We start from the raw sequence: 27,336 nt of genomic DNA on the forward strand, positions 1-27,336 counted from the left end.
TTTTAAAATGGAAGTAAAATTTATTTTGCTTTGGGGAAGAGGTCATGCTTCTGTTTCTCCAGAAAATGAAAGACTTTCACTCAAGGTTAAAGGGGATCATGGGAGAACCCCGTGAAAATCCTGGCTATAGACATGAAGAAATATACCCAGAAAAACTACAAGACAGCTGAGGTATATGCTACCTGCTCAAAGATAATACAAACAAACAAAAACTTTGGCTGGCTTGTGTACAACATACCATCTATACTTGTATTAACTCAGATATGTATGTTACCTTTGAAAGTGCATGTGTTTTCAATCAAAAGAAGTGGCTCAGGTGATCCAGCCTCTCAGAGTGCCTCTGTTGCTGTCTCCTCTGAGTTCTGCATCCAGAATAGCTTCAAGGTTGTTGGCTGAGATGATCCAGCCTCACAGACTATTCTATCCAGGACATGACAATTATCCTAATTTTCTCAGGATTCTCCCAAAGTTTCCAGCACCCTCAGACTACAGGAAGTAGTCTGGAGAACCCAATGCCCAAGAGGTAGGATGAGTGGTTTTTGGTCATTTGGTGGATTACAAATGTTTGTCATAATTTAGTAAGGATATAGAAATATAGGATAACAAGAAAATTATTAGTCTCAAATATTTTATATTGGTATAGATTTTTGTATATTGATACAAATTTAAGGTTACTTTTGTTTTACTGTATATGTGCTTCTACTCTTATTTGGGGTATTGTGCTTATGCAGTTCATTTAAAAATATAATGTATAGTTCAAAAATTCAAGTTAGTAATCTAACACTCAAACTGGTACTCATGTTAAATATGTTCAAGGTTTAACAGATATATTTAGAAGGATAGATGGTCCTAAAATACTTTAAAAACCTATAGAATATAGCATTTAAAACATTTTGTTAACATAAGGCTTTTCATGACAATGAGACACATATGTTTCTGGTAGCACCAAATTACTTCAAAAAAGATGGTCGGCATCAAAAAACTTCCATATGGAGTTTATTTTCTTTGTTGTAAAATTAGCCATTTGGGCAAGAAACTGCCCTTGTTTCAGCTGCTGTCCAAACTGGACAAGCAGGACACAAGAAAAGTGACTGCTATACTTTCCCAAGATAGGTTAAGACAGTCCTTAAAATTGTTTCTACTTCTTAGAAAAGTTTGTCAATTATACTAGGACTATAGGCCAAAGATGGATATCCCACCATTGCAGAATAACCTTGAATGACCATCCTGGCATCAAGATATCTGTCATTTCTCTAGATGTAAGTGGCTTGCATTGCACTTCCTGTCTCTTCAGTTAATATATCATTTTGGGGGTATTTGAAGGACTGGAAGACTTGATAGTTATAGTTGCAGTTTTCCTTGGTTGTGATAGAGGAAAAATTAGGTACAGAGCTTTGGACTCATCAAGATAGAATAAATAATGGATTGTTTTTCCCAAATATGGCAAACACAAATAGACTAGATAGTATAAATGTAATTCTTACCTAATAATTGTTATTGTTGTATATAATTTTACCATGTTAGAGTTAAAACATTTCCTTTTTTAGACAAAAAAAAGGGAAATGTTGTATAATAATCTTTTGTACGCTGTGAAGAAGTGTCACTGTGATTGGCTTAATGAAAAACTGAATGGCCAATAACTAGGCAGGATATCTAGGCACAGAGGACACTGGGAAGAAGAAGGGTGGAGACACAAGGAATCCATGAGACACAGAGAGAGCAGGATGGGCAGTTGCATAGATGAAATAAACGAGCCTTGGGGAAGCACATAGATTAGTAGAAATGGGTTAATTTGTTATAAGAGCTAATTAGAAGAAAGCCTAAGCTATTGGCCATGCTTTCACAATTAATAATAAGTTGCCGTAGCATTACTGGAGAACCAACAGTCCCACCAAAAATGTCTGACTACACTTCCTCAAGTGTAAGATGGGTAAGAGGAGTGTGACCAGTCTCTGAGGACATGCCTCCACTTACAATGGCATGTCCAGCAGAGACTGACAGCTGAGACAGTGCAAGCTAGCAGACATGAGAGTTGTTTGCATGCCTATGACATAATACCCACATGGCCTTCAGTCAGTTATCTCTCTCCTCCAGGGACAGCTTTACGTCTTCAGAATCAGGATAGAATGAATACCTGTCTCCCACAGTTGAAAGTGTTCAGTGGGAGGGCATTTCTGAAAGAGCCCTGCTGAGTGCATATTCGAGACCTGGTACCCAAATATTTTGAAAGACTACTACTGCATTGAGTGACAGCAATCATAATGGCCCCAGCTTTATTGTGTTCCTCTGGGTTCGGTTAAGGGTCCTGACTACCAATCTGTATGCTCTGGCCACTGGAAATCCTCATTCATGGCAGGCGTTGTTCTTTTCTATTCTGCTAACTCCATTGTCACCTGTGACACCACAGCCTTCCCACCAGGGGTCTTCTGCACAATGGAGACAGTGATTAATAAATGCCCAAGGTTTTCACCTTCTGAGGAGGTGCTGCTTCCTCAGCATCATTCATGGACTTCCTGGACAGACTTAAAAACCAGCCAGGAGCCAGTTAGAGGACCCAGTGGGCTGGCCCAAGCTGGAAGCAGGAGCCAGACTGGTCACAATCTCTGGGAAGATGCAGCAAAGCCTGCTGAATGGAGCAGGGTGGCAGCTTTCATCATGGTGTCTGTCAGCTCTGCTGTCACCAGTGAACACAGGCTGGTAAATGTGAACACAAATACCTTCCCTTCTTGTCTCACCCCAGTGTCCTGAGGTGCTAGTAGAGACTTCAAATTACCATTCCTATAAAGGGGAGTGATCACTGAGAAGGAAGAGTCTGTGTTTATTAACTCGTGGCATCCTTGACTCTGCTGAGAGTCTGTCCTAGGGAAAAAAAGGGATAAACTGGGTCTTCAGAAGAATAGGAGTGAAGCCTTCAGATCTGTCGTGGCTGTTCCTGGATTCTTTTAGGACCTCCAACTTGTTCTAATCTTTAGTGAAGTGACATACCCAGACATAACCGTGGAATGCTCTGTGACTCCAGGGAATTGGCCCCTTTCCATGTCACCCTGAAGGAGGTGAAATCCATTTGATATTACAAAATTAGTTTTCAATTTCTAAATCTTTAGATGGAATGAGAAACTGCAGCTATTAGACTTAGAGCTGGAATCACAATGGGATTTACTGGCCCAGGACAAATGCTTACTCTTCTTGAATGAAATCCTTGTTGATTGTTGACTGATTGGATCAACAGGGTGTTTTAATCCTGCTCTTTAGAAGGAACCATTGTTCGGCTGCAGTAGGTAGTCACTGATACTTAAATATGTGTCTTCCTGACTCAGGTGCAGGTAGAGATCCGGAGGAAGGAGACACAACTGTATGCTTTAAGGAGAACCCAGGGACACAGTCTGTCCCAATCATCTGTGTTCCATGTTATTAGTACCATGCGTGTTGACACTCTCCACCTTGTTCTATGCATAGAGACGGAACAGAGAGCAAACCAGGAAAACTCTATCCTTGAGGCACTGGCACACTCCAGAAAGCAAATGTTGACATTAGGAAGACAATTACAGGTCTGGACAGATCCCCAAATGTGGGTCTGCCTCCACACAGACTGTTTTCTCCCAAGTCTCCCAAGAACACTTGCATCTGTACAATACTTGATACCATACCTATTAAAACTAAAGGTTGTTCTTGGTCACCACAGCAGATGTATTGATTAGTTTTATGTCAACTTAATGCAAGCTAGAGTCATCGAAGAGAAGGGAACTTCAACTAAGAAAATGTCTCTACAATATCTGGCCGTAGGCAAGTCTGTATGGCATGTCCTAAATTAGTGGTTGATGTGGAAGGGCCCAGTCTATTGTGGGAGTGCCATCCTGGTCTGGCTATCCTGGGGTCTATAAGAAAACAGGTTAAGCAAGTCAGTAAGCAGCACCCTCCATGGCCTTTGCATCACCTCCTGTCTCATGGTTCCTGCCCTGTTTGAGGTCCTTCCCTGACTTCATTCAGTGACAAACAGTGATATGGAAGTGTAAGCCAAATGAACTGTTTCCTCCCCCAAGTTCCTTTGCCTAAGATATTTCATCACAACAATAATAACCCAAAGGTAGCAGATATAGGAAAGGTGACAAAGAACAGAATCTCAGCATGTGTGGGGGAAGCAATCTTTTCTCTCTCTACAACAAGGGCTGTAAGAAAGTCTATGATATCCAAATGAAATTAATGATGCAATTAATATATATGATTTCACCAGGCACTTAGAGAGATTCCCTACAACAGGGCTATGGCCTGGATTTGTTGATGCTACCACTTTACAACGAGAAAGGTGAGGTACAGAGTATTATGTCCCAACTCACTCAGGAAGTCCCAGGGTGTGAACAATGGTGTCTAACCCTGTTCATGGGCACTGGACTGAATTCAGATGGTGCCTAGAAGCTTGTGACAAGACATGAGCTAGAGCGGATGCCCCATTCTGCCTGTGTGCAGCTTCAGCTGAGGTGTCAAATTAACATATATAAGCACAAATATCCAGAGTCTACCTGCCCTGGTAGAACTTCATCTATTGCTTCGTGAGCTCAGAGGCCAGATACATCTGCCAGAGCTTCTGCTTTCAAAAACACTCCAAAAGAGAAGAACCCATTGCTCCTCCAGCATTTTCTTCTCCCCATCAGTCAGCAGGAGAAAAACAAACAAGAAATTCCTTTCCCCTGCCTTCTTTCTTCCCAGTTGTCTGCCGTGTGGCTTACATACTTACAGACTATGTATGGAGCATCTCTGGGCTGTGTTCTATAAAAGAACTATCATTGGTGGTGGTCCCCAGAGGGTCTGGTGCTTGGTGGCTTACTCTGTCACTGATACATGGCTCCTGGAAGGAAGAACCTGATGAAAACATGCCGACCAAAGGATCCTATGGGACAATGCCTCAAGGACAAGCTAGCAACCTAAGGCAGAAATTCCCCCCTCTGCGTTCTGTGATGCTTCAAAGCAGAGAGGGTTCTGTTCATAGCTTTCTGCTACAAGCAACTCAACTTAATCTTCACTCCCACTGTGCGTGAACCAATCACCCCTGAACTTCATAACCAGTTCAAGTTTGTGGGGTGATGAGGAAAAGGAGATGTGAATGCCCAATGGTATCAATCAAGATCTACAACCTTCCACCAAACTCCCAGCACCCAAAATTAAGATGATTGACAGACAAAGCTTTCTCTTGTTTTGCAGGAATCAAATGTCTACACTTGAGTCCTCAGTGTCTTGCTCCTGGGAGAATCACTACCGTCTTGCTGGCTGTTTTGTCAGGGTGTTTAGATAGGCTGAGCATTCCTAATCTGAATTCCATAAGGCTGAGCTCTGAACCCCGATTGTCCATACAATGTGCCAAGTAGAAATTTCCTCACAAAAAAAAAAAACATAAAAAAACTTGGTGCAGGCACAAAATTATTACACATATTGTGTGAAATTAGCTTTGGGCTATGTGCATAAAGTATAAATGAAACAAAAAGTGAAATCCATGTTTAGACTTGGGTCTCCCAAGATATGTCCTTATGCATATGCAAATATTGCAAAATCCCCCAAAATGCAAATCCCAAAAACTTCTGAATCCAAGCATTTCGGATGAGGGATACTCTCTTTGCATTCTCGTCATCCCTCCCTCAACTCAGTCTGAATGTGTTTATTTGGTGTCTCTTTTCTCTCTGTTAGGTGGGCATGGTCCAGGTAAGATAAGAGCTTTCAAGAGGATGACGGCTAAAATTTACTTGCTTAAAGGAAGAAAATCCAGGACATAATGGGACACTTAATTCCAGCAATGGGGAGATGGGCAGGGTGATCCCAGGGGATTGGTGGCCTGCCAGCCTAGCCTAATCAGTGGGTGAGTTTCCTGCTGATGGTGGAGACATGTCTCAAAATACAAAGTGGACACTGTCTTAGGAATGACATTACAAGGTGGACTTCTGGCTTCTATACATATGCTCATACACGTACACGCACACACATACACACACACACACACACACACACACACACACACACACACACACTCATACCCCACATAGAAATCTTGCTTGCACACTGGGATGGTTGAGTGGACTAGGGAAAAGTAGGGCCCCAGTAGAAAATGAACTTTCTGGGAACTAAGAATGCCTTGGGGACTATTGGGCAGAGGTACTTTTCAGGAAGTCTGGAATCATCCCAGGAAACTTCAGCATCATGAGAGAACACGAGAAGTGTGTGGTTCCTCCATTTAAAGAGGAAACGTGGAGACTTTGGGATGCTAACTAGTTCATTGCTGTTGGTAGAACAGGCCAAGTTTAAAGCTACAGGACAAAGGAACTGGGTATGGCTGCCTCTGGGAACTCAATACTAAGAAGAAATTAAGGACAAGGGGATGAAAGTTAGGCATCAATGGTGGTTCTTGTTTCAGAAGTGGCTGTCCTAACCCCTGAGAAAATGGACTCCATCCACAAAACCCATATCTTCAAGATCTCCTGGAGGTTGCTAAGATACCACCACAAATGCCCAATCTACTTTGTCTGCTTCCAGGCAGGCCCTGGCAGGGTCTCGTTGACTGGCCGGTCTGAGCTGCTGATCTCATTAAGCCTGGCAGCTGATTGTAGGAACAAGTTGGGCAGTCAAACTCAGACTGGCAGGTGATTGCAGACTGCATTTAACCTAATTGGGCCAGGAAACTGGAGGTGCAAAATGCCAGGTGTGCCCCCCCCCCCCAATATTGTTCCTCTCCTCGCTTTGAAGTCTTTTTTTTCAAACATGAGATTCAGGCTTTTGGTTGCTCATATTTAATGTGCAGCACAGCAGATCAAAGAGCAGATAGAGACAGAAAACACCAGGCAATAATTAGGCATTACTGTAAGAGCAGAGCTGCCTCCCCTCCCTCCTGATGTTCGGCCTTGCTCACTCCTCCGCTTTCTTTCATCTTTGTCTCCTCTTGTCCTTTCCACTCATCTCTCCTTTATCCTTCCTGCCTGAGCCCCTTGTATTCTCTCCCTTTCATTGGCCTCACAGCTGCTTTTACTCCCGCAGTGATTGCAATTACCCACCCAGCTCTTGCTCTCTACCCTAAGTCAACCACTTTCCCACCTTCCAGGAGGGTCCTTGCTTCTTTCTCTTTCTCTCTTTTCCCATCTGCTTTCCCGGCATCTTCTCTCTCCCTTCCTTCCTCCTGTTGTCTCTAGTCCCTCGCTCCCTCCTTTTTCTTCTGGCTTGTTTCCCATCCTCTCTCTCTCTCTTTCTTCATTCTGTTTCCTCTGCCAACCATGGTTACCATGACAACAAGACTCCATGACAATTACAGCTCAGGCAACTCCTGTGTCTTCTCTCTACCAGGGTCTCTGATGCTCATTTGGAACTGTCCTGCTGGGATATTAGCCCAGGCAGCAGGCCCACTTCTCTATATTTTCTCAAGGCCTTTGGGAACAGAGTTTGGTGACAACTGAGAAGAAGAAAGGAAGCAGGGGAGCAAATGAGAGAGAAGCGAGGGATTCTCACCTGCTTCCTTCCTGATGGGAACAGAAAGGGCTGCAGCAGGCCTGAAGGAAACTGCAAAGTTTTGATAGATGGGTCATGAGTATTCGCCCCACAACCCAAGGGGTTCAACAAAAATGAACTATTTCCTTCAGTATAATTGCTAGGGGTGAGTGTATATAATAGACCAAGAGAGATAATCATAGCCCTAAACTTTTTTCCCTGATTTCTAAGATGAAGAACAATGTAGATTTGTGTTTAATTTTTGCCAGGGCCAGGACCAAGGATCAAAACCAGGGCCTGCTACATGCTAGGCAAGCACTCTATTACCAAGGAACCTACACAGACCAGCACTTTGCTAATGTATCTTAGTTGGAAAGACATTCCTAGGCTACACTTGCACTGATCATGCTCCTCATATGCAAAGGAGGGCAGGCAGCAGTCAGTGCAAAGAACAGAACGGGGTGGTAGCTCCCTCGAGCATCAAGTCACCACCTCAAAAATGTTTAAGATCAAACTATATACAGAAGTCAAAATAAGCAAGATGTGAAAAAGATTCAATTCCTTTGTAACTGAGAAAATCAACTGAAGGCTAATAAGATCCCTTAGGAAAGCTCTTGTGAACAGGGCTTGAATTGATTGTAGAAGACCAAGTAAGGCTAAAGGGGGCAGAGGAGTATGCAAGATTGTCCCATACAGCATGGGACAATCACACACACTATGAACTGACCTGAATTCCAGGCTAGTGATCATGAGTCCAGGACATGAAATACTCACTTTATAAAAATGCAAGATACAATGGAAGATGCTAAATGCTGTGTACAAGGGAGAGGCACCGTGGCTGTACTACTTGTGGGATGTGAACCTCTCTAACCACTTAGGGGAAAGTCTGTAGTGCTGCACAGACTGGCTCCTGCCCCACTCATCCCCACAGTATGATCACTTGGCCACTGTACTGGTCTAGTGATAGCAGGACCTGCTGACTTCCCAACTACTATTACAGCATCCTGATTGTGCTTGGTATTGGGTAGAAAAGAGGAGAGTTGCTACAAGGTTTGTTTCCCTTTCTTGGATGCCTCAGAGAGAATAACAAGGAGGTGAACTTGAAAGCCAAGTAAAGGGCCTGCAGTAGCTTGTTCCCAGATAATTCAATCAGTGTGTTATAGAAATTTCAATCACAAAGCAATGGAAGATGAAAGGCAGTCAAGTCAGCATCTTTAAGAGACTGGGTGCCTAGTGGAAAGGAAATACATGTTGAAAAGCAGAAGGTGGTGCTAGGGTTTGGCTCTGCCACCTGCAAGTCATGGAACCTTAAAATAACAGGAACTTTTCCAAGGCCACTCTTTTTACCCCTATAATGTGGTTAAAAATTAAAGGGGGTCTCCATATCTCTTAAAACTTCTGGAGAAATGTGGTAGAATAGTAATCTTAATATCTTAATTCTTTATTGAATTAGTAGAGCCCAGACACCTCTGTTGATGGTAGTATTGGTCACTCTGTGACCCTTAGTTGATTAGAACTGTGTATGTTATTGTAGAAGGCTGTCCTCTGAGCATGGCATGGCCATTGTCTTCTTTAATGTTTTAGCAGCTGAGGTCACTCACAGGAAGTGACACAAGATTGAGCCCATTAATATTTTGTCATGAAGTTCCTGAGGACTGCTCCACTCTGAAGATATACAAGCAGTTAAATGATGGGAAATCAGCCTTTTCTTTGATAGTTTACTTCCTTGAAGTTGCGTGTACTTCTGTAAGTCACCCTTCAAACCAAACCCTGTAAGCAACTCTAATTGAACCCATTGCCCCATCAGATTAGACCTGAATGGAAGCATTCGTTTGATCTGTCATTGGTGTCCTGCCTGGAGTGAATGGACATTTGTCTGTGTCTCCCCAGAATGAGTTAAGACAGCATGTGTCCACCCGTCTGTGGTATGATAACACATTTGTTCTATGTGGGCTTTAATTCCATCCCTGGGAAACTAAGAAAGTGACTCTTTCTTCAAAATGGAGGACAGTGGAGATAATTTCAGGAAAAGGGCATGGATATAACATTATATTACACTTAATTCTCTCAATTATCTTTCGATCCTTTTGGTCACAGCACAGTTCAGGTTCTCAGTTACCACGTCTCTAATGTCTGCTAATTTACCTTTCCAATGAAGAGAACACTAGCCTCGGGCTTACACTGTTGGCAAGCAGTGGTATCAAGCAAGAATTTAATAACACTGTTGGCTTATTTTTTTTGCCTTCCATTTTTAGGAAATGATATAGGTTTTCCATTTACAGTAATGATATACAGTTTCCTTTCCATGTGTATTTAAGCAAAAAGGCCAGTGGTATTAAAGGAAAGCTTTACATCAGTAGTACTGCCGAGATCACACTGATGGGGCCCAAATCAGCAGGTGTTGCAGAAAGATGAGGCCAGCTGATAAAATAGAGGTTTCTTCTAACACAACGCTCTCTGGTTCCTTTATACTGGCAATGAGACAGTGGCGACGTAGGATACCAACATTTAATTCAGGGGCAGCAGTGAAAAACAAAAGAATCCCCCCCAAACTACCCCAAATGCATGAATGTGGTAAACCCCCCATCTGTTCTCATGACACCTGACAAAAGAAAAAAAAAAGAGAAACCTTGTAGTTGTAGAGAATCATTCTATGAGTCATGACATCAGGCTCCAACTAGGTTTCCCCAAAGCACCAATTCCTCCAGAATTCCTTCTTTCTATAACCCCAGTTAGTTATTAGGTAATAGATTGACTGAGATGTGGAAGGCTCCACTGAGTCTTGAAAAGTTATTAAGTTTATTCTGTTCAGAAAATAATCTGACATCCTCAGTAGTAGCTGTGAGGTGATTACCCATCATGCCTCAAGAGAATGAGAAGAGGGGAGACCTACCACATAATCCTTCCAACGGAACAGTTATGGAGGAGGAAGAGGATAGCACCGTCCTTTGGGCTACTTCCACCTTTGGAGACTTTCCTTTTTGGACTTATATTGTTATATGCTTATGCTTATTTTTTCTGTATACATGAGTGCCACATGTATACCTACTGCCCACAGAGGGTAGAAAAGAGCACCAGACTCCCTGGAACTGGAGTTACAGAAGCTACCATGTGTGTGCTGGGAACAGAACCTGGGTCCTCTACAAGAGCAACAAGTGCCTCAACCTCTGCACCATCTCTCCGGTCCTGGAAGCTTTCTTCAGTCATAGTCCCAATGTCCTTGCCAACTCACCAATCTTTCTCTATGTCTTTAAATGAATCACAATGAAAGGATCATCTATACGCTCCTTTCACTGCCATTGTGAGTAAAGACTAAAGCATATGTCATGAAGAGAAAGGCAGCAATCTTAGAGGAGGGATTAGAGATCAGTATACAAATAACTGTAATACAAAGTGGAAGGGATAATAATGATAGTGATGACACTTCATAAAAACATACTTTTATAAAATTGCACCACATAGCAGATACTAATTTAAGAATACCTTATTTTTATCACAGTTATTTACTTATTTGTGTGTGTGTGTGTGTATGTGTGTGTGTATGGGTTGGGTGTGTGTGTACATATGAGTTGGATATATATGTGTGCATGTATGTTGTGTTTTGTGAGTATGTGTGTGTGTGTGTGTCTTTGTGTATGCTGGGAGTTATGCACCATTGCACAGATGTGGAGGTCAGAGAACAATTTCCAGGAAGTCTGTTATTTTCTTTCACCATGTGGGGCTCAGGGATCAAACTCAGGTTCTCAGGCTTCGCAACAAACACTTTCTCCACTGAGGTACCTTCTTGGACCTGACTAGTCTTCATGTTCTTTTTCATTTTAAGCAATAGAATAACTGTGTGTGATAAATCCTAGCGGTAGGTTCACTTTTCAAATGATGTGATTAAAGTTAGATAAATAACCCGTTCCAGAGCGTGCAGCTGTTCAACAACAGAATCACTTTCAAACCCACGGACCAAAGCTGAGACTGTATTCCCAGTTAAGAACTTCCTCTACCCACCATCTGAGTTTCGTTTTCCCTCAGGCTGTGCTGTTGCTGTGCTTGTGGGCATTGAGCATGTTTGGTAACCAGGTTACCAAAGTGGAGCCTCAGTTCTGCTTCTTCCTAGCTCTATGACAATGGGTCAATTGCTTAACTTCTACTTGTCTCGGTTCTGCTCCAGGGAGGTGGTGTTGGCGTAAATAAGCGAATCCATGCACGGTGCTTGGCACTGCACATAACACAAGCTGGGGCTAGAAGATTGACAACCTTGTCGCAAGGAAAGCTTCCTTCTTCCATGCCCCCTTTATCTGGACTACTAAAAGAAGGTCTGGCCACATTTCTTAGGGCAGGTTTTCCCACATCAGCTAAGGCAAGCAAGCTAATCTAGAGATGCACGCACAGGCAAGCTGAGACAGATGAATTCACATTTGGAACTCAGCTGACTTTGTTGTGGCAAGTTCAGTTTACGATCGGCCATCATAGCCTCTAAGTAGACTTCTTCCTTTTCCAGACGCCTGCCAGTGTCCCTTGGTATGTATCTCATCTTCAGACCTCTTGGGAAGTCTTCTGATTCAGGCTTGCTCAGGGGAAGATCTTCCATCTGGGAGAACCCTAGGGACCCATACACTCGAGTTGTATGAATATGTTTTACATGCTCTGCATGTTTTAGGGTGCCGCTGCCTAATTTTCCCCACACAGATCAATGGCTTTTGAGGGCAATGAGTTTATTGCTTTAACTCTACAAGAGCTCACCCCGTCCCATCTCTAGATTGTTCACACGCCCTTAGCACCAATAGGTGCTGCTCAGGGGGAATGAGTGACTTCCTTTCTTGTTGAACAGCTGTTTCTTGTCACTGCCTGTCTAAATACGCTGTCTGTCACTGTAAAGAAATAAGCAAGCCTAGATAACTTGTGAAGAGGAGAAACACAGTTCATATGCTTCTGGAAGCTCGGAGGTTTAAAAGAGCATCTTCCCAGCTTCTAGTGAGGATCTTCTCAGTATACCATAATGTGGAGAACAGCATCACAAGGTGGGACATAGAAGGGTGCCAAGGAGAGCTTGTTACTCAGTCATATATAAAGATATTGATGCCTTCATTAAAGGCAGGGGCCTCCTGAGCCAATCACCTTCCAAAGGTTCTACCTCCTAATATCATTGAATGACTTTGTGTACCAAGTGTCCTGACTTAGTGTGAAACTTAGGACGTACACCCACGACAGCACTCTCCTCCCCAGGCTGCCACTCAGCTGCCACGCTGTCCTTCATAACTCTTGGAAATTTCACATTCCTTTTAGTCTCTGCTCCTTTGCACCATCCCCTCTGAAAAACCAGGACCAGTAACCATCCAGTATGTCTCATGATAGTTCTTGGCCATCTGACCCAGCCTGCTTCCTCTCTTCAGCATTCTTCCAACAACTGATTACTGAGGAACAGTGGAAAAGGGTACTTAGAAAAACGAGGAAATATAGGATTGCATGTCAGGTTGTGAGTGATAAAACAAGGTAACGGGGTAATTAAATGAGTGAGAGAAACTTTCTACAAATAGAAAAGGAAGGAAGCCTTCCCTCCCTGAGTAGGAAGCATCTGAGAAAATTCTTGGATGAAGTCAGGATGGAAGGTTGCAGTGTCTGCAAAGCGAAGTTTGGATCAAGGGAATTGTTTAGTGAAGGCCTAGACATATGGTGAATACCCAGATGAATTTTCTCACCCTCTTCATTCCCCTCCATTTAGAATGGCTAGAAAGCTTATGGACAACCATATTTTCCAGAGTTCCCTTCAGCTGGTCTTGAGCCAATCCACCTCTTCTTGTGGCCACTTCCTTCTGTGGCTTCTAGACACTGTTGCACTTATGAAGGTTTGGATTTTCCTGAAGGATCCAGAGGCAGGTTATAGCTGTTGCTTCTCGGGTTATTCTCCTTGCACACAGACAAACACTTCTGGGTGACACAGCTCTTTGTTCCTTTGCTCCTGCTGCTGCTGGGAACCTGTGGCAAGAAAAGGCCTTCCACTCACTGCTTCTCCCACACTCCATAACTTTTGATTCCCATTAAACCTGCTCCCTTCATTTCATGAAGTCCCGTCATTAATATCTCTCTTCAGTTAAAACTTTGAGTATGCCTTGAACTTCCTGAGGAAGAGTCATCCTGAAAAAAGGCTTGGGCAACACTAAAATCAGAGGATGCTGCAGGATGGCAGCAAGTAACCAGTGAATGCACAGCAAAATGCATCAAAGACTCAAAGAGTGCTTCAGAAACGGATGGAAAGGAAGTCACAGAGCAGACAAAGCACACCTGGACCACAGTACTGAGTTTTGTTCCTTTCTCCATATGGTCCATAGTCTCTCTTATCCTTGGGGATGGGTCTCACTACCTGAGTAGCTACAGCGGTTTCTTGATACACTTGTTTGCCCTTTTGGCTGTGCCTACCACCTCTGCCTTCACTTTTGAAGTGTCCTTTGAGAGGGGCTTCTCGAATGTGCTTGCTTCTGTTGTTCCCTCGGCTGTTAATGCACTTGAATGTGATGACAGATTCCCTCAGGCTTAAGTGCTATCATCAAAACTCTGCCTGTGATGGAAAGGTTCCCAGGCTGCTCTTAAAAGCATCACTCTTCGTATCAGCTGTGGAGGGGTTCAGTGGAGTGCCAGTTAGCCAGAGGAGAGCTCTATATTAGCAGGATGGAAACACTCACTGATACTGTACAACTCAGTTGAATCAATATCCCCAGGATCCCTGAGCTTGGAACCTCATTCCTCCATTTTGGCCAGTTTAAGTCCCATCCCAAGTCAAGGAGCTATTAGCAATTGATAGCCAATAGGAGAGAATGACCTTAGCCCCTGGTAGGTCAATGGTAGTCCAGTGAAAGGCCACACATCCAAGAATATATGGGCAGCACAGATTGGACTTTCTGGATGTACAAATCTGGGTGTGTAGGGAATGGTAAATGGATCTAGTTTGGAGAGGGGATGCAAGTGATCCCAGCACATATGTGGACTTCTCAAAGAACTAGTAATATTTTGTTCATTTTAAAATTTCTTCCTTTTAAGCTTCTATCATCCAGAATCAATTCAATTATAGTCAGTTTGCATTTTCAAAAGTCTAAAATTGGGCAATATTGATGAATATGGCTGGGGTTCTCACTTTGGATTGTTCTTTAATTTATTCTTCCATTTATTAAATACCACAGGAGATTTAACCCAGAGAGTGTTGCATTCAGCAAGCCTTCTACTTCCGAGCTGCCTCCCCAGCCCTTGTTCTGTTTCATTTTTAATTGATAATAATAATAGCTCGAGCCACGTTATGACATTTAAATGCAAGAATATATTGTAGAATGATTGAATAAGAGTTAATTAGCCTCTGCATAACTATACATATCTATCATGTGTTTGCAGTGAGAACACTTTAAGCCCTCTTTTTAAGTATTTTGAAGTACACAATGTACCATTATTAACTATAGTCATCTTGATGTGCCACAGAACACCAGGATTTAATCTCACTCATGACGACTTTGGACCGCTGAGCAAACGCTCTGTTCCCTGTCCACCTGCACTTCCTTGTAAGCACATTCATGCTTGCAGCTTCTAAGAACTCAGCTTTTTTTGAATTTTGTATACAAATGATAGCTTGAAAAAAATTGTCTTTCTCTCCCTGGTTTATTTTGAAGAGCACAACGTCCCCTAGATTTGTGCACAAAGCCCCCTCTTAATTTGTAATCTGCTATAATGAACATTCAGGATCTGCATTGCTGTGGTTGGAAAGAAGATGGAGCGGCACAATTAGGAAGTGTGACCCTGACAAAGAAAGTGTGTCACTGTGGGGGCAGACTTTGAGGTCTTTTTTGTTCAGTCTTCACTGAGTGTTACTGTCAGTTGGCTTTTTGTTGCCTACAAAATGGAGAACTCTTAGCTACTCCAGGATACACCTGCTTGCACGGTGCCATGCTCCCCATCATGATGAAAATAGACTGAACCTCTGAAACTGTAAGCAAGGCACCCCAATTAAATGTTTTCTTTATAAAAGTTGCTGTGGTCAAGGTGTCTCTTGACAGCAACAGAAACCCTAAATAAGACATGCATATTTAAGTCATGGGAGTTAAAGATTCAGGGATGGTCCTGTGATATCTGGCTACTTCAGGGAAACTCGCTGCCGTCTTCATTATTCTACATCAATCTTTCATTTTACTCTTGTTATTCAAATGCTAAAATCATCCTTCCAGACTGCTTCCAATCCTCCTTTTCTTCCATAAAGATGAGTTCTATTCTTTATTATCTCCTTTATCACCCGCCACTGAGTTTGTTGACTAATCCACACATTAGACTCTGAATTATTTTTCAACTAATGGAACTTCAAACATAGGAATCACCTAATGGAACAAGTAGCTTTATAATATACAGTGGTATTCCTAGTTGTCCTAAGTTATAACTCTACAGGATTTAAGCATGTGGTGGAAACAGAAAAGGGGTTTAGAAATCTTTCCTTGGTCCTCAGTAAAAACAGAGCACTGTCTCAAAGTCTATGAATGTCTAAAGTGTCTGACCAGACAACAGGACTGAGGTCACGTCTTGACAGCAGGATTTCCCACAGAACTTATGCGCTCCGTGATGCTTCTTTATTCTCTCATCCAATGGCACATTAGGCACTATTTCAGTACCACATCTACAGCTAAGGCTCAGCTCATTATAAGAATATCCTGTGTCTTCATTTTCTCTACTTCTAAGGCCTGACATTTGAATTAGCCCATTGTTCTTGCTTCAAGTGAAGTTATTTCCTTATTTCTCTTTTTATATACAAATAAGCATGCCTGTTTCTGGTTATTCTTTACATATTTTAGTTGTAGAATATCTGTGTGGGTATGCACTTCTTTGACAGGCTGCTTGATATCTTCTTCCTTTAAGTGCAAATGACTCCATCACAAGCAGTTGCAATTCCTGACTACTTTGCTCATTACAACTTCTATCCTAGCTATATCTGAACACTTACAGATTGAAGTCCTTATTATTTATTTTAAAACCTTGCCTTTATTTCTTGCTTGCATTATACCTAGGTCATTATAATGATTTTTATTATGGACATAAGTATAATATCTGCAAATCTCATTTTGGTAAATGAGGCATTGCAAACTATTTGTTATAAAAAAGGGGCATTAAATACAGTAAGTTTGAGAACCATTAATCTATTATAATACTTCATTTTACTGAAGAAGAGAGTAAGGGAGAGAGAGATTAAATGGCCCAGTCACTGAGTTGCTGATCTGGAAGTAAAACCCTGAGCTGACTTGCAATCTGGTTCTCTTGTTTTGTCCTATGATTTTGGTTGAATACTGAGCAGCTATTTCTGTCACAGGATTATGCTCACAGTCTCCTTGAGAATGCGCTATTTTGTCCAATCCTTTTTTATCATCATCACAGTAACTAATATAGCAGTAGACATATAGCAGTTACTTAATTCATCCTCAGTGCAGCAGATTGAATTGCATTGAATCACACTGCATTGAAACTAAGTGATTTGAGCTGCATAGAGGGGGGTTGAATGCTTATAGAAAATGGTGTGAAATAACCAAAGCCCTGAGTTCTGGGCCAAGGAGCCACAGCTGACATAACCACATGAGATTTTCTTGTTCCTGCCTCCCTGTCCCTCTCTAGTTTTCAGGTTCTCACTATGGAGTACTATATCTCTTCCTTTACCTTTCAGTAATTGTCGTTTTTGACATTGGCCCTTCCACTGGCCCAATAACTTCCATCTCAGGTTCCTTCTCTACCAACCATCTCCCTTGGGATATAGACTGACTTCAGTACTACTACTAGCTTAAGGTCTAGAGTGTCCTCAGTAAGAATTAATTCAGTCTTTCATGTCTCGATTTATATTTTAGATCTCAACTTTTCTTAGGTCGCTATAAATGTGCTAACAGCCTTGGTCCAAGGTAAGATGTTTTGTTGGCAAGGGCAGACTCTACATACCAGTGGAAATAGCACAAAGGACCACCATATCCCCAAATTAAGCATATCGTATTCTTCCCAGTATGTGTGTGCATATGTTTCAAACATAGATAATCAGGAGGGAGAGTTCGGGTCCTATGCCTAACTGATGTATTACAACAAGAAATGACTGCCAAGGAGGTAGAACGCATATGCCAAGGAGGTAGGAGGTAGGAATGTCAGGAACTCTCTGCAGAGTAATGGAATCATGTGGGTTGTGACCTACAATGGAGAAACTATTTGGGACAAATATGGAAAGATGGTCATTATGGGTCTATACAGGACAATGTAAACATATTAGACATTTTATTTTCACATATAACATTTGTCTGTACATATACAACCATCTCCACTACTACCACTATCAACAACATTAACAACACTAAAACAATAAAAACCACAACCAATATAGCCATGTTTTTACTTATATCTGAAACTTACAGCTGGTGGTGGTGGTGCATGCCTTTAAGTCCAGCACTCTGGAGGCAGAAGTAGGTGGATCTCTGTGAGTTTGAATCCAGCCTGGTCTACAAGAGCTAGTTCCAGGACAGCTAGGGCTCTTACACAAAGAAACCCTGTCTTGAAAAACAAAAACAAACAAAAATCAAAGAAAAAAAAACAGATCATTTCTACCAAACTACCTAGGAATAGTGAATTCATGGATCTTGGAGGATAACCTATATCCACCAGTTTACTAACCAATGTAACTTCCATTGCATCTATATATTTGTCCTGGTACCCAAAGATAAACATGCTTCTCACCTCTCATCAAGGAAACTTCTCTTTGCAACTACCTGAGGGAAACCATTACAGAAAACCACAGCCAATTCAAAATGTAGAACTGTGGATGTCTGAGCTATCTACAGATCTACTCTTGCGATCACTGTGGAAGAAGAGTGGGAAATTCTAAGAGACAGAGGAACAGGGAGTTGTTTTAAGACTGTGCCTTCTAGGAATTTCAGAAGCTGTATGTATAAAATCTATCTAATCAATATGAATTCCAAAACAAGAGCTGAAAAAGGATGACAGCAATATACAGGCTTATGTGGACAGGAAAAACCCTATGAGCCTCAACACTACTCAAAGAACTATGGGCAACTAAGGAATGTTGAGTCAGGAGAAACAGTCTTCCCTCAGAGAAGCACACCAATTTGTTATCCAGTACCAAATAGTCAGCCTTGAAAACATAATATGTGCAAGTAACATTATCCAGACTGAGCAAGTTGTATTTAAGTATTTTGGAGTCTCTTTCTGTTCTCCCCTCCCTCCCTCGTGTGTGTGTGTGTGTGTGTGTGTGTGTGTGTGTGTGTGTTTGTGTGTGTGAAACAGCCATTAATCAAACAAAAGAGAGCATACATTTGAAAGGTAGCAAGGAAAGGTATATGGGGTGCTTTGGAGGGAGGAAAGGGGAGGAGAAATAATTATATTGCAATCTCAAAAAGTAATTTTAAAAATTTCAGTGCAACTTCTAATGACTAAAAAGGGTTATTTGAGATCTCCGCCTAAGCTGGGTAAATCATAAATTAAGAATCTTTCTTTCTTGCATGGGAGAGTTGTTCCTATGACTCATCTGTCATGTGGTGGCATGGGTGAGAGAGAGATGCCCCCCCCCATCAACACCTAACGTAGGTGGGAGAGCTAGACCTGCAGTCATAAGAGTGAAAGAGTTGTCTCTGCCCTTCACCAAGTAGAGTCAGGAGAGTGGCCTGTATGCCACCATGCCTAGGCAACACAGTAGAGCAGGCCCTAACGGTATCGGTGTGGGAGAACCACCCCTTAGGACATGAAAGCAGAATTGGTCCAACCCCATGCTCGTCACTGCATGGGGTGAACAGGCCAGGGCAATGTAGGAGAGGTCACTCTGGTTGTGAGGAAGAGGGACAGCGGGCAGGCTGATCAACATTGCAACTACCCAGGCCCAGAACCAGGGTTTTGTGTGGCTCCTCCAACATCCACCCCATCTGTGATCTGCTGGAGTACATGAAGGGCCTGGTCCTGTAGACCCAAAGCTGCAGGATCTTCACAACACAGGGCAACAACAGGATATCCAAGAGGAGATGCAGTGAGAGCCCAGCATTGAGGCCTCGAACCAGACCAATGACTCTGCAGTGAAGACTTGCGAGCACGGGTATAAGGACTAAAGGGTCTCCTGTGCAATTCACTGTGTCACACTACAGCGTTCGCAGTGAGATCGGTTTTCCCTTCTCTTTTTATTTTTCTTAAATAATTTTATTTTATTTTGGGGGAGAACTTGCAAGGGCAGAGGGTGGGTAGGAAGGGCTGGAGAAAGAAATGGGATGGAGACGCATGATGTGAAAGACACAAAGAATAAATAAAAAAAACAAGTTTAAAAATATCTCTTTCTTGAAAACAAAGGTCACACTTCTACTATTGATATAAATCATACTTATTTTCCTTTATTCTGGTCTAATAAAATAATGGAATTAAAGAAAGGCATTCCTTCATGACTTATTATCCCAAACAGGTTTACATATATTCAAAGGCAGCACAGCTCAGGAAAAAGAGCAGTGGGTTTGGAATCAGCCTTCATCCGAATTCTGGCTCCATTTGTACTGCAGAATTTTTATTATGCTGCTTAAATTTTCCAGGCTCAACTTTCTCATTTGTAAAAATGAAGTTAATAATTTTCAATCCACAAAATTACAATGATAATTAGTTTAAATAAAAGTTATCATTTAAACAAAGCAATAATTGGATTAAATAAAAGTATGAGGGAATGGAGCACGTGGCTGGGCATATCTACAACTGCTTGCTGAACATTCTCCCATCTTCAAGTCTATTTGACAAGCAAGAAAATTTAGGTTAATCCTCTGTACATGATTGATTTAGGAGCTCCAGAAATTTGTAATCATTCCCTTTACAGAAAAGCAATGCCATGGGTTCAAGATAAAATCCATCAGAAAAGGCCCGGAAAGGTGACTCAGCTGTTAAGAGAACACATTGCTCTTGTAGAGGACATGAGTTCAGAACTCACAGTAGGCAACCCACAACCCCCTGTGACTACAGTTCCAGGGGAAAATGCCACAATCCTCTGACCTCCACCACAGGCACCATGACTCACACAGGCACAGATCTCCCTTGACACATTGAGATCTTTTTTTAAATTTTTTTTTAAGTAAGAAAGAAAAAATTTGCATTATTTAGGACTTAAATAGCTGTATTTGAAGTACCTGTAACAAGTACGGTAGCTGAAAATTAAGGGTGCTTTTTTTTCTGTAGATTTTTTGGTGTCTTTTAAAAAAATTAAAATATCACTCTCCCCTTTCCCTCTCTTTCCTCTGACCTCTTCTTGCTCTCTCTCAAATGCATGGCCTCTGCCTCTTTTCCTATAATTGTTCTTCCAAATAGACAGATGAGATATGTAGATAGATAGATAGATAGATAGATAGACAGATAGATGTGTAGGTAGATAATATCACTAAATATAGATAGGACATCCTTGGTTTGTATACTGTTACACACACACTTGCGTGTGCACACACACACACCACTGACCACTGACCACTTGGTACTGGATAACCAATTGGTGTGCTCTTCCCTGGGGAAGAATATTCTCCTGCTCACAGCTCTTCTTAGTTGCCTATAGTCCTTTGTCTCCTACACCTAAGGCTCAGGGAACACCTCAGACGATTAAGAACAGAGGAGCAGTGTTGAAGGAGGCCACTACTTAGTTCCCGGCCACTTAGCCCTGAAATAACTACACAGAAACTGTATTAATTAAATCACTGCTTGGTCCATTAGCTCTAGCTTCTTATTGGCTAGCTCTTACATATTAATTTAACCCATTTCTATTAATCTGTATATGGCCACATGGCTATGGCTTACCTGCTAAAGTTCCGGCATCTGTCTCCAGTGGGGCTACGTGCTTCTCTCTAACTCTGCCTCATTTCTCCCAGCATTCAGTTTAGTTTTCCCAGAATAAATTCTTCCCTGCTATAGGTCCAAAGCAGTTCCTTTATTAACCAATGGCATTTACAGCATACGGAGGGGAATCCCACATCAGAGCAGGATGCTTGTTGTTAGACTGTGTCTCTGGGAAACACCAGAGAAGCTACACCAAGAAGTCTTAACAACATGGTTGCCTAAACAAGACCTGAACAAGGATGGCACCAGCAACTATGCTAACACAGAAGGGAAAATCCTACAAGACCCCTACCTTAGATAAAGAGCAACAGTGCTTTCAAAGTTCTTGAGTATTTGGTAATCAGGTTCTATGAGGTCATAAAAAGCTTCATAATGACCCAGAAAGCCTAGAAGCATGAAAAGGGGAAACACCCTACTCGTCTGATTCTACAGTGGCAAAGACACCTGACAGCTGATAGACTCTTCCAAGGGACAGAGGACACAGTTGGGAGGACCAGACAGACATGTTTCTGAGCCCTTTACTGGGACTTGCCGTTTGTGTTACTCAAGATGAGGTTCTTAGAACCCACTCCTGCTATTTTTTCAATTCATAACACTGAAGAAGAAATAATAAAACCCATAATCAGAGCCTTTAAGGGGACTCAGATTAAATATGCGAGAGTTTGAACTTTGGAGATCTTGGACCCAAATCAGAATCTTTGTGCTGAATCCTAATTTCAGTGAAAAATGTCAATTATTTGTGAGTTTTCACTTTTTAAAAATGTTTATCTCTATGGTTATTTAATGAAATTTAGAAGATTTCTCCAAGAGACAAACCTGTTAAAGTGTTAACTTCTGTATACAGAACGCATTTTCTTAGATTGCCACAGACAGCATTATTCCTTATTGTCTTAGCTATACTGAAGGCCTTTCATGTTACCTGCCTGCCCTATGGAGGTGAAAGACCAGACTTTACAGTTAAGGGCTATTAGGACTCCAGAATCCCATGGCCAGGTGGGATTTACCATTACATCACCTAACTGGTAGAAGCCTTTAACCTCCTAAGGATCACTAAATATGTTCTGGGCTTTGGAATAGCTTGTTATGCAAGCATGAAGACTTGAGTTCAATCCCTAGAATCCATGTTAACAACAAAAAAATGGATTGCTAGGTACGATGTATGTATCCCAGTGCTTGGAAGGCAAAGACAGACAGGGCTCATTGGCCAGCCAGCCTAGCTTACCCAGTGAGCTCTGGAGGTGAGAGACCTCAGAAAATGGGAAGGATGACTCCAATGGAATGACAGTTAAGGGTATGCACTTACTTCTACATAACTGCACAGCATACACACTCTGCACACAAACACTCCATTATATGCATGAGTGTGAGTATACACACACAAGACAGACAGACAGAGAGAGAGAGAGAGAGAGAGAGAGAGAGAGAGAGAGAGAGAGAGAGAGAGAGTGGGATAGTTTTCAATAGGTTGGGCTACTGTAAGATATAGAAGAACATTGTAATGCATTAAAATAAACAGAGAAATCTTCTCAAGGGATCTAAGTCTTTCCTCCTTGAGATGTGTTTGGATTTGTGGCATCTGAGCTACAGATGGAAGAAGTGTGGGCATTTTGCCTGAGCTTCAAAGGAAGAGGTGGGAACTCACAGGCAGGCCTCATAGAGTGACCTTTGAAATCCACCAGTCCTTGATTGCCTTCCAAATCCATCAGTTCAGGCTTCATTTAAGAAACCACAATCCTCCAGGGGGCCAGGTGTAAGACAGTCTCTGGATTATGTCGTCGGGAGGGCTGATGGGCTGTGGGGGAGGCTGTTTGTAGGCGGTGTTCCATGGAATAAGATTCCTGTCAGCAAATGAGTTTATTACTGCATCATAAGAGAACTAGAAGGAAGGGAGGGGCAAGGCAACTTAGTTCTGAGGCTCGGCCGCTGGCTTGCCGCAGTGGGCCATAGATGTATAAATCATACAGGTCAAGGGGGAGAGAGTCACCGCGAGCTAGCAGTAGGTTAGTTAAGATGAAAAGCTTCCATAAATCCCGGGCTTCAAGATCTGCCATCTGTGATTAAAAATTGACTGGGGGCTTGTAACCTCCCCCCTTTCCCTAGGCAGCTAGCTAGAGATGCAAGAAACTCACAGGGTCCCAGGATCAACAGTTGGAACTGGCAACGCTGAAGACGTCCCATTCAAGAGAGTGCCCCTTAAAGCCTAGAGAGACGCAAACGTGCATCTTAGCAGGATGCTAGGAAAGATGCTTTATTCTAGGAAGACCCACCACACCTGAAATGCTCTAGTGTAACAGATCGGGGGAAGGGACCGTGAAGAGTGTAAAGAGCCCTATCTCGTTCAAGTTTTCAGAGCACATAGAGCTCCCTCAAATTCTCACAGTGAACGGGGGCTGGTGTTGGAACTCCCTGTGAGTTCAAGGAACCTAAAAGACAAGTTGATGTTGGAAGTCCCCTGACTCCAATTAACCTATCAGCTTCCCTAGCCTGGTCTCACATTATCCATTACCCCGCCTAAGCCTATGGCCTCTGGTGTGAACAGGACTAGACTGCATCCCTCCACTCCCACTGAGTACTCAGACTCTTACCTTGCCCCTATAAACTAATCAGCTGAAAAGAGGTTAGAAAGTGATGCCCTGCCCTCACAAAGCATCTTCGCCTCTTACCAGCCTCCCACTGGCCAGAAATGAACTATATGTAGGGATTTAACCCTGGCTTGACACGCCCTGCATTTTTCTAGTCTTATCCTTTCCTTGTAGTAAAGTTCTGTCGATCTGTGTCTTTCTTCTCTCTGGGTGTTTTGTCTTTCTGGGTGTAACTCTAAGTAGCTTCAAAGTAGAGGTTTTTCAAGATAACTACATTTTTTTTTTTAAACTTTCTACCCTTTGCACCTGGCCCAGCATCGGTGACTCTTCCTTGCTTCTCCAGTGCTGATTCATCTGGGCAGCTCTGGGTAGAGTTTGGCTTCTTGGTGTTAAAGTCACAAGCACCCTCAAGCATCTGGGTCAATCTCACTCTCCTTTTTTATTTACAAGAACCATGCAACATTTACTGCTTTGTACTACAATTTTGATTTTGATCTGGATTTACATACATAATAAAATAATATTCATGGAGGGCTGGTGAAATGGTTCAGTAGTTGCTGCTCTTTTCGAGGTCCACTGTTAGGTCCTCAGTACCCATGTCACGTAGCTCACAACCATCTTACTTCAGCTGTAGGGTTCCTATACCCTCTTCTAGCCTCTATGAACATATGCATGCACAAACACACACATTCTCTCTCACACACATGTGAACATAGTATAAGTATTTTAAAGAATCTATCTGGATAATAAATCTGTCATCTGTTAATAGCCTGCAATGTACCAGTCATGGGGATAAGCCCTGAAATATTTGTGGAATCATCAAATAAACTCATATCCGTTTTATAGCTGGCGAGGCAAGGATGGTTAGTGACTCGAGTCTCAGGTCTGCCTTGAACTAGCACCCATCCCCTTGACGTCATATTTGCTGAGCACCACACTCTCCTCCTAGTGCCCTCAGATACTCTGTTCTAGTCAGCTGACCTGCTACCAATGGTGTCTTGTTACCAAAACCAGGAGGAATGGCTCCTGACAGCCATACCATCTCTTCTCTTCCAAAAATGTAAGAAGTTGAATTCCTCTTCTTCTACTCATCTCTGCTCAGTCATTGCTATTCTTACCTCTCCTGCCACCGCCACCATTACCCTGCAGTCACCAAACTGGTTTGTCAACGTATCCTGACAGCCCTGGCATGTCCTCTTTCCCTCTCATTCCTAGCCATTTATTATTATTTTGTTCCTAAGTTATATGAAGATTTTAAAAGCAGGTTTCTGCCTGACCTATCTGCAAAATACTATGCTTTCAGCAAGAATAGGGGGTAGGCAACCTCATCACTATAAGAGATAATTTCTGCCTGTGCTGTTTTGAAGTCAGAAAGGTGAGCCATTCACTGCTTACACATTCAAATCTGACCTCAGTTATTGGGCAAATGGAAGAGAGAAAGTAATTAGGTTTTTTTTTAATGGCTCAGAAACATACCCCCTAAAAAGGGATGGGGTGGGAAGTGGTGATTGTTCAAATCAGCAGGTTTGGGAGTTTAATTTCTTTGTATTCATTAAGCGCCAAGATCTTTCTGACATGCTTCATTATAATACAGTAGCCCAGCTGGAAGAGCACTATTATCCAGTTACGAAAATGATAAATTAGTGGGACAAAGGTTATTTGTTTCTTAAGCTGCTGTTTGAAAATTCTGGGCATGGATTTCTCTATCAGAGGGCTGAAAGGTGAAGATATTTGTTTTCCCATTAGACAGTATTAAGAAGAGAAAGTGGAATGTTTTCCCCAAACCATCTTGACAATGTCACCCAGCAGGTGTCACACACACACTCCAAGCCCCCTTTTAAGATTGATGATACTAGTGAGAGCTGGGCCGAGCACCAAGTTCCCTGGCATCAGATTCCTGGAATTATTGATGAAAAGAAAACATGGGACGTCCCTTGGCCCATATTTTATTCATCTTTAAAGTAGACAATACGATGAGGAACCCACAGACTAGTGTCCCAACTCAGGTCTCCCAGGACTTACTTCATTGTGTTGACTTAATATTTCTTAGTTTTCCTTCTGCTAAATAGGGTTACTAATGTCCTGCAATTTCGCTGTCACAGTTCAATCTTTAGCAGGAAGAATGTTTATATATCCATACTTACATAACCAAGCAGCAGCTGATTTAGAGGCGGGAACTCACTATATTTTTAGCCTCAACACACTGAGACCCAGCTCTCTTACCACTACCAAGGTGAAAATGTGGATAACATCTGGTCACATCCTCCCAAACAATGCATTAGAAAGTCACACCCATTTAGGCTCAGTTGATAAAGTCCTTGTCTTGCAAGCATGAAAACCCGAATTTGATTCCCAGTATCAACTCTAAAAAGCTGGGCACTGTGGTGCATGCTTGTAATCCAAGAGCTGGTGAGGAAGAGACGAGTGGATCTTTGGGGGAAAGTTCCTAGTCAGTGAGAGATCCTGTCTTCAAAGGCAAAGTGGGTAGTTCTTGTACAACAACACCTACGGTTGTCATCTGATGTACACACACACACAGTAAGGGAGTGGGAGGGAGGTGGGAGATAGAGAATCATATCCATTTCACTAAGATTTCATACAGGGAGAAGAAAAGGATACTACATAAAAACTGAAACAGCTCAGTTGTAGTAAGATTTCCCATTAGGCATTTGTCAGAAGGCTGTACATCGCAACCTAGATGAGTAGTGTCCCTTGGAGATATAAGCTGTTCAGTCTCTGGGGTTTGCCTCTGTTCTTACTTCAAAGTTCTCTTCTTTTGAGCAACGATCTCATGTTCTTTCCTCTTCAGAAGGAAACTTTAAAATCACTTCTAGACTGCAATTCTCCTGGGCTTTACCCTGGTATTCCACTAGTGAGGTGCTTACTAATTGATTTGAGGAGTGTCTACTGTGATTCCCACATCCTTCAAGTATCCATCCTTCACTCAGCTTCATAAAGTAGTCATATAAGTCCCACAATTCCCTTAAAGAAGGATGACATTTTCAGTGGCATTGATCATATAAAAGCTGAAAAGCGTCTTCCCTATGACTCACCTGTAATTCCAAGAAGTTAGGGACATAGTCTTCAGGAATATCTGCAGACAGCAAGTATTGGTACAGTACACTAAACTCAAGGGTGTAGATGGAATACCTTCTAAATGAGGATAAGCTACTCAACATCAATTCTACAAGGACCAATGAATCCTGGGCAAAAATGGCCCCAGATTTATGGCTAGGCAACAGTAAGCAACTCCATGTCAATCAAAAAGACAATTCACTGTCAGAAGTATTCAAATTTATTGGAATCCCTCCCATAGAAAACTTGTTTGTTCTTTACACAAGATTCCAGCCTGTGGGATGGGACCACCCACATTACAGAGTAGGTCTCTCCGATCCAGTTGAACCTTTCTGGGAACTCCCTCAAAGTTGTATCTAAAGGTGGTGTCTCATACATGAGT

Source organism: Microtus oregoni, unplaced genomic scaffold, assembly GCF_018167655.1.
Source record: "Microtus oregoni isolate MIOR12 unplaced genomic scaffold, Mior012 000001F_ref0000356, whole genome shotgun sequence".
NCBI lineage: Eukaryota > Metazoa > Chordata > Mammalia > Rodentia > Cricetidae > Microtus > Microtus oregoni.